The sequence below is a fragment of the Portunus trituberculatus genome, chromosome 18 (genome assembly GCF_017591435.1).
Source record: "Portunus trituberculatus isolate SZX2019 chromosome 18, ASM1759143v1, whole genome shotgun sequence".
Taxonomy (NCBI): Eukaryota; Metazoa; Arthropoda; class Malacostraca; order Decapoda; family Portunidae; genus Portunus; species Portunus trituberculatus.
In genome coordinates, this window is record NC_059272.1 from 12020044 (window position 1) to 12032543 (window position 12500).

Sequence of the window (12500 nt, forward strand, 5' to 3'; positions counted from 1 at the left end):
CCAAGATATCTGATCACTTTATCTCATCTGTGTCCTCCTTTGCTCTCATTCTTTTCGGAAGTTTCTAAGTTGCTATGGAGGCGACCGGCCATAGTTATAATTACTCAATCAATACTTCATCCTCTCTCCGACACGCCTTCCTTCCCTGAGGTAGCGGCGGCCGTTCCCTCCACCGCCCAGCTCTCTCCCGAGGCAGTGGCGTATAAGGACTGGTGTATCGCTGGGGGTTAGCGGGGAGTTTAATGACGTCAACTTGCAAAAGCCCCGTGGATCAAGCTACGCCTCCTGAGCCTCGCCACGTTATACATTACAACCCCAAGAAATGAGAACCATGCCGGCGAAATGAGGCTCCCTTCGTTTATTATAATATGTACCTTGCCTCTCGGTTTACTCGGAAATCGTTTTATCGCTTAAGGAGAAATCGGAGCATCTTCAGAACGATGTGTGAGAGTGAGGGCAAGAAGGCGAGGATGACAGTAGTTCTCGTTTTCTGTTGGTCTGAGCGTCGGAGTGCCTTAATCGCGGCTACATGGCACACACTTAACGACTGGCAAGAGTTGGTGTGTCGGTGGTGGGATTAGGGTGATATCTGGCCAAGCCTTTACGCACATACCCAAGCACGCGCACATACACCCCCTCCCTCCCCCCCCGCACACACACAGTTAGATATTTAGTTATATATATATATATATATATATATATATATATATATATATATATATATATATAGAGAGAGAGAGAGAGAGAGAGAGAGAGAGAGAGAGAGAGAATTATCACTGTTGGCTCAAGCGAATCTGTCTTTACTTACCTGTCCTCCGTGCGATAAAAACTCAATCAGTTCGTGTCGAAAAATAGCCGCTCCCTCAATTCCACCTTATCCTGGCAATTAAGACTACGTCACACAGTCTCAGGAAGGAAGGATAATGGAAGGGGAGCGAGGTGCAGTACATCCCGATATGTGCTGGACTTGGTATTGCATCAGGCACAAAATACGCCCCGGTGATGCAGTGTGTGTGATTAATTTGACACCACGCTGTTTGCTCCTAATGACACGACGCAGTGATTGAGTTGTTTCACGCTCAAACGAAAGGCTCGGCTATGCATATTTTGCCACAGGAGTAGTCACGTGAGAGTTGGGAGTCATCAAAGCCTGTGATGGATATAATGTTATGGAGATAAAACTTCACATTTGCAGCGTTGTGTTTAGTGGGTGGCAGGGATTGTATTTGTACTTAATCAGTGTGTGGTTTGAAGCTGCTGCCGTTATCTGAGGGTAATCTTTAAGTGAATACAAATTAAATCGATTTTTCTTTCTTTTAGTAAGTTTTTCGTTTATGAAAGTATACTCGTAATTATTTTGCATGCTTACTGCTACTACAACTACTACTGCTGCTGTTCCTGCTGTTGCTGCTGTTCCTGCTGCTGTTCCTGCTGCTGCTGCTGCTGCTGCTGCTGCTGCTGCTATTACTACTACTACTACCACTACCACCACCACCACCACCACCACCACCACCACCACCACCACCACCACCACCACCACCACCCACCACCACCACCACCACCACCACCACCACCACCACCACCACCACCACCACCACCACCACAATACACCACCACCACCACCACACCACCACCACCACCACCACCACCACCACCACCACCACCACCACCACCACCACCACCACCACCATCACCACCACCACCACCACCACCACCACCACCAATCCACCACCACCACCACCACCACCACCACCACCACCACCACCACCACCACACCACCACCACCACCACCACCACCAATCACCACCAACCACCACCACCACCACCACCACCACCACCACCACCAACCACCACCACCACCACCACCACCACTCACCACCACCACCACCACCACCACCACCACCACCACCACCACCACCACCACCACTACTACCACCACCACCACTCACCACTACACCACTACCACTACTACTACCACCACCACCACCACCACCACCACCACCACCACCACCACCACCACCACCACCACCACCACCACCACCACCACCACCACCACCACCACCACCACCACCACCACCACCACCACTACCACTACTACTACTACTACTACTACTACTACTACTACTACTGTAACCAAGAGAGAGAGAGAGAGAAAGAGAGAGAGAGAGAGAGAGAGAGAGAGAGAGAAACTCGTGTGTGTGTGTGTGTGTGTGTGTGTGTGTGTGTGTGTGTGTGTGTGTGTGTGTGCGTGCGCGCGCGCGTATGTACGTGTCCGCGTGCGTGCCTGTGTACCTGTGTGCGGGAGTGTGTGCGAGTGTGCGTGCGTGCATGCTTGTGCGCACGCATGTGCAGTTGGCTTTCATGTTTATTAGTTGTATCAATTATTTTCCTGTATACACCACCAATCTCTGCATGATTCATGCAATAGAATTAATTTAGGATTCACAAATAGATTAAAATTGTTGAATATTGCTTTTCACGAGGCAGAACACAGTTAACAGTTCAAAATATGTGATAAAAACCCATTGAAAATGAATATCAGTCATTAATATTTGAAGGTGTTATTAGCAGACATGTGTCTGGCAACTCTACTAACCAGTGGACAGTGGCTTACACACAGTAAGCCTTGCCGTTTGGTGCAGTGCCGCTAAGTATGTACTATTCTGTTCGTTATCTTAGGATTCAAACATTAACATGACTTTGTTCTTGTAGTCATGTATTCATACAAAAGTGAACAAATCCCTTCTGCTGCACATTTTTTTTTACCTCTGCAAGATTCTTGAGGTATAATGGAAATTTAAAATATACACTAAGACAACCTCCTGCGGCGGCACCTCCAACTTCACACTCGTGTCCTACTCTGGTAACATTACAAGCTTTCCTGAAAGAACCGTGTCTCCCGAGGGCTTGCCAAGGCTTCACGCACGGCGGCATCCTTGTGCATCTCACTATCTCCGGGGGGCTTGGGAGACAAAGAAATCCCCTTCGGCTGCGACTTCGACATGAGGCAGCAACGAGCCATCCGGTCTGTGGTCCGTAATGAATAACCACCATGGAGTGGCTGCGGCCTGCTAGGGGCTCCTCGGGTGGCTTAGCCTTTATGATTGGCTGGGTTGGAGGCAGGATCAGGGCCTCACCCTCCCGAGGCGACTCTCCCCTCCCTCAAGAGTTGCGCGACCCCTCCCTCCCTCAGTCCACTACACGACTTTCATCATCCTGGTAAGAGGCTCTTCAGACCCCCACCCACCTCGCTCTCTGTTAGTAGCCCTCGTTCCCCTCCTAACGCCGTCCCTTCCTCCGTCTCTCCTAGGAGCCTCTGGTTTCCTTCCAGGTCGCTCTCCTCCTTTCCTTCGTTCAGGTATGACGGGAATGTTACTTTTGTGTCCATCATATCTTTTTTATTTCTTGGTTTCTCTGTTGTAGTACTGCGTGACACTGTAGCATTGTGTTCTTGTACTGTTGCGTTATTGATCTCTATTCATCTTGTTTTGTTTTGCTATATAACTTTGTTTAAATGACAATATGGCTTAGGTTATGTAGTAAATACATGAGTTATCTTACCATTATAGCCATCGCCTACAGCGCCGCTAGGCATTTCTGAAGCATTATTTATTTTCTTTGAAGGGTTAGATGGTCGGCCTCTCTTATTTTTCTTTGGCTTAGCTGAGAAAAATTTGGAGTGATCGCTGGCATCTAAGGGAACTTGTGTTTTCTCATGTACATACATGATGTTTGTAGAACTTTTATCGATTTTCTCTTCTTTCATAAGATTCATGATTAATTGCACGTCTCGATCAGATTTTCACTCGGCTTTTACCTCTAATAAATGAATGTTGTACCTTAATAAAGTCCCCAAATCTCCTTCGCTGGTCCTCGTATTATCCGCGCCACCGTTGTACGTACTGTAATAGAACATAAGTAGGCGATCCCTCCTCCCCAGCGACAGCCTCGAGGCAGACTTCCAATATCTTGCTCTCTTAATTAAGCACTCGTACTCAACTCAGGAACTCTTCTGTTTACATACTGGTGATTGGGTTTATTCAATAGAAGTTGTTCCTCAGAAGCAGCAGAAGTCAATTGCCTCTGGCCAGCCACGGCTCAGCCACGTAAGGTTGTATTTCGTTTTGATGATCATCTGTAAATAACGATGAATAGGTTATTCCGTCAACGATGAAAGGTTTAAACTGCGTGGTGTATTTATTGAATAGCTGATTCAGGAATTTGGTTTCCGTGCATGAAGATGATTCTCTTTTATGAAGTGACTGTATTTTCAAGCCAGAAATGTGTTACACGCGCGCGTCTCTTGCGCCTAAGAAATAAGTAATAACCGTGAACGGCCATCTTGTATTCCTGCCTGGGAAAAACAATTTTATTCTGTTTTACTGAAATTTTACAGATTTGTTCGACAAACTCCCAAGGGCAGGGTGTTTCTTTTAAGGACTTGAAAATTGAGCAGGAATATTTAGGTGAATGTGAAAGTATATCCGAGAAAATACATAGTGATATTATCTTGAACGTTGTTGGCGCAACTTAAGCAAATCACAGCGGAAGCTAGACAAGTCTTTCCTGGGGAAAGCTTAGGTTGACACTTGTTATTAGCGACATGAACACTTTTTGATACCTCATTATTTTTTAGCTGTGTAAGGTGACATCTGCCAAATAGATAGAATGAATATGTTATGATAATAAATCAGTACAATACCTTGACATTCATGTTTCTGAAATATCGGTCACGGAGTTCATTAGTCTTCCATATGTTTAGTTCTAAAATTCAGCAGTCTACATTGTGTGTGTGTGTGTGTGTGTGTGTGTGTGTGTGTGTGTGTGTGTGTGTGTGTGTGTGTGTGTGTGTGTGTGTGTGTGTGTGTGTGTGTGTGTGTGTGTGTGTGTGTGTGTGTGTGTGTGTGTGTGTGTGTGTGTGTGTGTGTGTGTGTGTGTGTGTGTGTGTCTTTGTGTGTGTGTGTGTGTGTGTGTGTATGTGTGTGTGTGGACTTGTGGGTGGTAGGGTGTTTGTACGTCTACGTATTCATATACTATTTATCTATCTGCCTATCTGTCTGTTTGTCTATCTTTGTGTCACTGAAAGTATTTGTATATATACATATGTCTGCATCTCTCTCTCTCTCTCTCTCTCTCTCTCTCTCTCTCTCTCTCTCTCTCTCTCTCTCTCTCTCTCTCTCTCTCTCACGCACGCACTCACGCACCCAAGCACGCACGTACGCGCACACACACACACACACACACACACACACACACACACACACACACACACACACACACACACACACACACACACACACACACACACACACACACACACATTACACAATGAAAACAAAAAGAGTTTAGATGGAGGTGACAACTTACAAGTATATATGGAGTATGAGACATATCCTGAGGAACGCTGCTGCAGCTGTACTATTTCTTTCCAACATTGCTCACGTGTTTTATATATCATGGTTGATGTGATTAGTGAACTAGATCATCTATGTAAAACTGATATATTTACAGCTTTCTCATCCCTTGAGCGTAATCTTGGATGGATGAGGGTAAGAACTACATAATGTCCCTTCCTGCTTTACATCGCTGAAGCCCACCCCTCACCCATACCTACCACTCATTCTGACATACAAGTACATCGAAATTTTATAAGAGGACAGAAAAAAATCGCAAGGGAGATAGATAATTCGAACATTACATGAAAGAAAGACCGTTGATGATATTTGATTTTACATGGTCTATAGGATGTAGTCCACGTAATGCTGTTCTTTTTTTTCTCTCTCTCTTTTTTATGTATGATAGAAAAGATGTCTTAAAATATTAAAGGTTAAGTGTCTTGAAAACCATCTCTTGAAGGAGTTTAAGTAATAGGAAGGATGAATACAGAAGAGGCATACAGCGACCTCCAGAGTTTATCAGACGAAGGGGTGTATAGTTGAGAATACTGGTTATCTCTTACATTACAGAGTGAAAAGAATAGGGATGAGAAAGAAGAAGGTTTTGTAAAGAGAGGTTATAGGAGAAGGAAAAGCATGCACTGTGCAAGTTCAGAAGAGCAGTTATGAAAACAAAGAAGATAACAAGACAGAGAGAGAGAGAGAGAGAGAGAGAGAGAGAGAGAGAGAGAGAGAGAGAGAGAGAGAGAGAGAGAGAGAGAGAGAGAGAGAGAGAGAGAGAGAGAGAGAGAGAGAGAGAGAGAGAGAAGAAAATCAGTTAGAAGCGAGTACGTAGCTAATAAAAGGGAAAGCTGATTGGTTAGTGCTGTGAGTATGTCCTGTGCTTTCTTCTTTAGTGAGAGATACGTTTTACAAGTGAAAAATGTACCGTTAAAACTTGAAAAACCTATCTGGGTTGAATTCATACGTTGTAGTTTTCTTCTATATACCCATTACGTTTGCAGGTTGTAACATAACATAACCTTTTAGACAGACATTTGGATGCAGCAATCTATCATTACGAATGTTACAAATTGGTGCTCGACTTGACGTAAATTGTAATATTGATTAGGTCAATGTGTAACATGCTACAGTACTTGAAATTTAACAGTATATTTTGGTATAGGCTTTGTAGCTGATGAACAAAACCAGCTAAATTTCATGAGTTTGTTATTTAAGTATGGTGGTCTTAATTTAGTCATGCAATCCCCCAAAAACCATAGTGGAGGGGAAGTGTTGAATTGACGTGTAACGTGTAGGTATAGTCTGGAAGCTCAGGATGTGATATATAATTTCTTCATGGAATGGGTCTTGTAGATTTTCATTGCTGGATTGGGTAGCGTAAACGAGATTTGAGGGGTCAATCTAGTACACAGTTAAATACACTGCATCCTAAGAACAAAGCGTTATCCTTATCATTATTGCCATTATTATCATCATTATCATCATCATCATCATCATCATCATCATCATCATCATCATCATCATCACCATTTACGTGAAATGAAGTGGTTTAAAACATTCATGAGTGTAGCAAAGGTCTCGTGGCACCGAAATATAAAATTCCATGAAATTGCCAATACGTAATGTTAAAATGAAAGGCAAAGGTAACGAAAAAAAAAAAAAAAAAAAAAATATATATATATATATATATATATATATATATATATATATATATATATATATATATATATATATATATATATATATATATATATGTGTGTGTGTGTGTGTGTGTGTATATTACATTTTATTTTTTGAAATATGAAAACAAAACAAAAACAAATAAGTGAAAATTACAAATAAAGCAAGCTAGGATTTCAATTTACTAATTGCACGTGAGGGGTAGTGAGCCCACTGGCCCAGAGCAGGACGTCTGGCATTGTTCGCTTCGTACTCAAGGCACTGACCTCACTGACCCAGATATCTGGCGTCGATCGTTATGTGCCCGAGATACAGACACCAATGATTCTGCTTGTTAATAATCACGTAACTGATGTCAGATATCATTGTAACTGATTCGAACACGATGGTGTGGTGTGATTTCCTCAAGGCCTATTCGACAACTCCCAAGCCACACGCCAGGATTGTCGTTAATGAAGGTCTGTAAATAAGGTCTGGTGCGTTAAGCCGTTCATGTGCTTCGAACTTGCCAATCAAATTCTCGATTTTCTTCTGTTCCAGCACTGAAAGTCATGCTTTGCATTATTTCAAAATTACACAATCATTATTCATGTCTTCTGTGTCTGGCATCCATAATATTTTCGTTGTTTCCAACAAGTTAGCAGACTTTTTATTTGGCAACAACTAAACTTTGCTTCATATCCATCAGGCAGAACGTGTTTGGTCATTCTTGTGTAATCACTCATGCTTTACTATACAGACATGTGTTAGAAACTTCTCTCCTTTCAAAAAAAGTATTAACTATTCGTACGGTTCTATTCTAGAGTTTACTGATTACCCGGAATTTCAATAATCCCTGTTTCCTGTTTCCTTCCCCCAACTATTGTCATACCTTTTCCACACTGATTCACCTCACTGACCATGTATCCCTATTAATTTCGTAATAATCTCCACTACACTCAATAGTGGCAAAATATAATTGAGAGACCTTGTATTCACGCACATAATGTTTGGTGTGTCATTCTCCCCTTATTAATATCAGTTTGTTTTCTTGAATTCGCGTTTTGATTGGCGTTGTTACAATACAAGAGGCTCTACATATACTAAAAAGGATAGTGTGACGCTTAGCCAACTTTGTCAAAGCTATGACACCACAGCAATACCGAATTCTATATAACCTTTGGAGAAATAAGTCAGTTAATTGTGACATCCTAATCACCATCAATACCCTTAATAATCAATCACATTTTTACTAATATTCTACATAGATTTCATATTTCGAAACCAACATTCCCTTTACTTCGAACCCCATTTCATTTATCATTATGTAATCATCTTTTCAGGGTAGTTTTTTCTCACTGGTATAAAATCTATATTATTCTCATATATAATATTCATATATACAACTAAATGATGTTTTTTTTATTAATATTGTGCCATCCCATTTCCGTCCCATCACCCAAATTTGAATAAGTCGTCTGCGCATAAACCTTTCCTAATACGCCATAATTACACAAGGTCCACCTGGTCGTTTATTTCATTTTTTCCTTGGACAATATGTACAGTGTTTTCAACTTCACCTTTACTCGCTCCGTGAGACTGGAAATTTTGACGTACCCTGTATTTCATTTCTTTCTTTCTTTCCCTTACACATACGCTGCTCCCTCACTGTATATAACATCTGGCAAGCTTTTGTCAGGTCCCTCTCCTTTCCTGCTACTACTCTCGTGCACACGCTGCTCCCTTTTCTTTCCGTTTTCCTCTGGAGCTCCACAGTTAGCTGTTGGCGGGCTGTATTAAAGTTGACCTGATGGCGAGGTGGCAAAGGTATGACAGAGGTGGGCGTAAGGAGGGAAGACAGTGTGCCTCCCAATACTTGATGAAGGATGATGTATTCCCTCGGCCCACCTGTGCCTGTCTAACGCTGTCTGTCCATCGGTGAATATATCGATTTGCCCGTCTACCTGTAAAACGATCCCTCCCTTCCCCATCCTCCCGTCTCTCTCTCTCTCTCTCTCTCTCTCTCTCTCTCTCTCTCTCTCTCTCTAACAAAAAGAAAGAAGAAAAAAGATAAATCACTGTCACAGTAACACACATCGCCAGGGAGTGTACCACAGATCACACTGTTATTCGTTTTAACTCTCATTACATGCTTTTACAAGTTAATTCGATTGATCAACTGAGCACTGGACAGACTGGGTCGTGTTGTCCAGCGGCACGCCACAGGAGGGATGAGTGCGTTGGTGCGACGTGCAACACAGAACGCCTCTCTCCCTCTCTCTCTCTCTCTCTCTCTCTCTCTCTCTCTCTCTCTCTCTCTCTCTCTCTCTCTCTCTCTCTCTCTCTCTCTCTCTATGGGAATTTAATCCCGCAAATATCACCAATATGATCATTTAGTTGAACAGGGACTTAATGCTACTGAGTACACTATTAGCGCCATAGTACGTTTTAATTGTGGTAATGTGCACATATCCACGTTTTATGCTATGCTATGCTAAAAAAAATGTCTAATGAAGTGGAGTGGGCCATTCGAGGAATCGACCACTTGACCAGCACCAAACATCACCCTTACTGCAGAACACGAGGACGGTGAGTCGTGTATCTCGTTTTGAATTGAGATATTTCACGGGGTCAGTGTGTATTTTTTTTCATGGCCGATAGAACACACACACACACACATACACACACACACACACACACACACACACACACACACACACACACACACACACACACACACACACACACACACACACACACACACATCACACACACACACACCGTTTATGTATGTACATTTCCCTCTACAAATAAAATGTTTTAGTATTGTTTTGGGCAATTTTCATTCGTTTTCGTCCGTAATGTAGTTTGTAATGGTTTGATATTGCCTTTTTGTCATTTAACTAACTAACTGAATGAATTTATGGGACACATCCACGTTGCATATATGAGGACCTGTTATGATGACTCTTGGTTTCAATTCTTGTACCTCGGAAGCCGTGAGAAGCGTTTCCACAGTCCAATGAAAGATGGTAATTTGTTAGTACTGTCTCGAACATGCTGACTATTGGCATGCCTGACTGGCCATACAGGGTTCATGTAAAGGAAATGAGTCAATGGTTTTGGCAATTTTCTCTTACAAGCTTTGGCTGAGAAATGATGAACCAGAAATTATATAGAGAAAAATAATATTCCGCTGTGTGATAATCGACATGACCCTTATAATACCTCATCAATATTACTTTCCACTATTATTTTGAAGTAATTTATGAATTTGATATCATGATGCGAACTTTTTTTTTCATAATATATTGTAACCGCGTTCATAAAACTGCGCTATTTATCCTTTCCCTCGTTAAAAAAAAAAATTACTTCAATGTCTTCCATCACAAGAGTCCATCAAGTTGAGATCAGGCCAGTAGTGTTGGGGACGCTACACTAGAGGTGGCTGTTGTTGGGCTTCCACTCGGCGATATAAAGAGGATGTGGTCTGGCCATCTTATAAACGGATTTATACCTTTTTTTTTTTTCCCTGACGCCATGTATATTTCTCCAGGGAATAGTTCAACCTCAATATTTCATCCAGAATTATCTTGCCTCCATCAGGTAAAGTACTGTTAGATTAAGGTAATGTTAGATCTGATTTGGATAGTTTATCTTTGGATGAGTAAGTTTGAGTTATTTTTTTGCTCGGACAAGTTTTTATAGAGGTGAAAGTTACAGAGGCAAAATTTAAGTAAAGGCTACACTTTACACTGATTAAACCGGATCGTATTTGGTTACTTTTCATTGTGCACGCTTATACAATTGCACCCTTCTGTTCAACTCTTCATACATAAGTAGATTAACTAAGCAAAACATTCATTAAAATCTATATTACGTTGTTCATCGTTCTCCAATTATTCTCATCCACATCATTCATATTCGTACTTTTCATTCCACCCGTTTTCATTCCGCTTGATATAATAAACGTAACAAATCATTATAGTCAATAGTTTCTTTAACAAATGACTATGGAATTAATTCGTTGCTCCTCGCCATCCTTCCGTTCATCTCTCATGCATCCTTCTCTATATTCCCCTCGTCCCTTCCGTCCGTCTTTCCCCCTTCATGAAACATCGAGATAGGTGGAAACTCTCCTACGTTCTCTGTCGAGTTGCATATACACTTAATTTTCCTCGATCACCACAACGCTTTCCATGACCAGCCAGTCTTAGAGGGACTACCTAGAAAAAGATTAGGAAGGTCTACATATTCCAATCTACATTCATCTCTTTGCTATGAAACAGTCACCGGTTTTTGTAGGTTTGATGTGTGTTTGATGTCATCCTCAGTGCTCAGGCTTGACTGACAAGAGCCAACCATCTCTCCGCGCCACACCATGTCGTGCTAGTACCTGTGAGAGAAAGGCAAAAAATATATGTTAATTGAATGTTTCGGGCTTAATCGAAAAGATGTCATGTTATTATTTTTTTTTTTAAGTACGTCTTTCCAGTGATGTATTTAAGTAGATTTAACGTCATAATGGTGAAATAAAGACCTCCCACTGAAAGAAAGATAAATAACTACATGAAAGAATAACACTAGAATACAGATAAAAAAAATAGATAAGAGCAGGAAAACTTTTTTGTGTGCTTGTAGCTGTTTTGCAATTAGATGTGTAAGATGACTCACAAAGAGGCAGTTCACATGTAGCGGTAGAAAACATATAGATCAAAACGTGTTATTATACACAATATTAATGCCAAAAGATGAAATGAAAGAGAAGTAAACATGTCGCTATGGTGGGTAAGAGATAAAAGCATAAATGTAACGATGCCGTCCATCCTCTAAAACCACTCCATACAGTATATAAGAACCAAGATCGAGGCTTGTATAGAGATTTGATGCTGCAGGGGAGAACACTAAATCCACCGCAATAAACATCAAGAAAATGTGCCTCGAATAAGAAGCTGAATCCTGACCGAGGGTGAGGCCTCGCGTGGCGGGTCTGTGGTAGGAAGGCAAGATCTGTTTAGGTCATATATATATATATATATATATATATATATATATATATATATATATATATATATATATATATATATATATATATGACCTAGAACAGATTAGAGTAAAACATTTCCATTTGTGAACGTGTATAATCTTTTCCAAAGACCCGTTATTAACAGTTTTCGGCTAATTCTCTGTGATAGTAAAACCGATTTAATTTCTTTATGTTTCCACTGTGATGGCTCCCTCTGGGCCTCAGAAAAAACTCCCTGGCTCCTGATGTAGTTATCGCTGGGGTGCCTCAGCGGCCCTTAACGGACGGCAGGGTGAGCAGGCCGGACTTAGATTCCGATAATTTTGAAAATTGTCTTAATGACTGCTTTGTTGTTTTGTTATTGGCATTCTCCCAACTGAATTACACACACACACACACACACACACACACACACA

General features: G+C 41.6%; 1 protein-coding gene and 1 long non-coding RNA gene across 5 annotated transcripts in view; one reads left to right on the forward strand and one right to left on the reverse strand.

Annotated features, from left to right (window-relative positions):
• Nucleotides 1-12500, reverse strand: part of LOC123505542 (neuronal acetylcholine receptor subunit alpha-7-like) — a 429580-nt gene that overhangs the window by 151068 nt on the left and 266012 nt on the right. The gene's annotated exons all lie outside the window — the stretch shown is intronic.
• The window catches only part of LOC123505543, a 101301-nt gene that overhangs the window by 83511 nt on the left and 5290 nt on the right, over nucleotides 1-12500 (forward strand). The gene's annotated exons all lie outside the window — the stretch shown is intronic.